We start from the raw sequence: 528 nt of genomic DNA on the forward strand, positions 1-528 counted from the left end.
AGCATAGTAAACCATGTGGTTGTCAGATTCAAAATGGCCTATACCAGTATATTTCAGCTCACTAATGCCTAAGATATCAATGTTTATGTGTTCCAGTTGATTTTTGACAACTTCCAATTTTCCCAGATTCATATTTCATACATTCCATGTTCCAATTTTCAATGGATGTTTACAGCTGTTTCTCTTCACTTTGAGTTGTGCCCCATCAGCAAATGAATGTCCCATGGGCTTTTCTCCCATGGGCTTTACTCCATTCATGTAATCATGGTCACCTCTACTTTGAGGAGGCAGGTCTTCCCCAGCAGCATTTTGAGTGCCTTCCAACCTAAGGGGCTCATTTTATGGTACTATATCTGACAGTGTTTCTCTTCTGTTCATAAGGTTTTCAGTGACTAAATATTTGTAAGTAATTCATCACTCTTTCTTCTTAGTCTGTCTTCTTCTGGAAACTCAACTGAAACCTGTCCACCATGGGTGACCCTGCTGGTATTTAAAATACCAGTGGCATAGCTTTCAGAATCACAGCAA

The sequence above is a fragment of the Chrysochloris asiatica genome, unplaced genomic scaffold, assembly GCF_000296735.1.
Source record: "Chrysochloris asiatica unplaced genomic scaffold, ChrAsi1.0 scaffold00017, whole genome shotgun sequence".
Lineage (NCBI taxonomy): Eukaryota > Metazoa > Chordata > Mammalia > Afrosoricida > Chrysochloridae > Chrysochloris > Chrysochloris asiatica.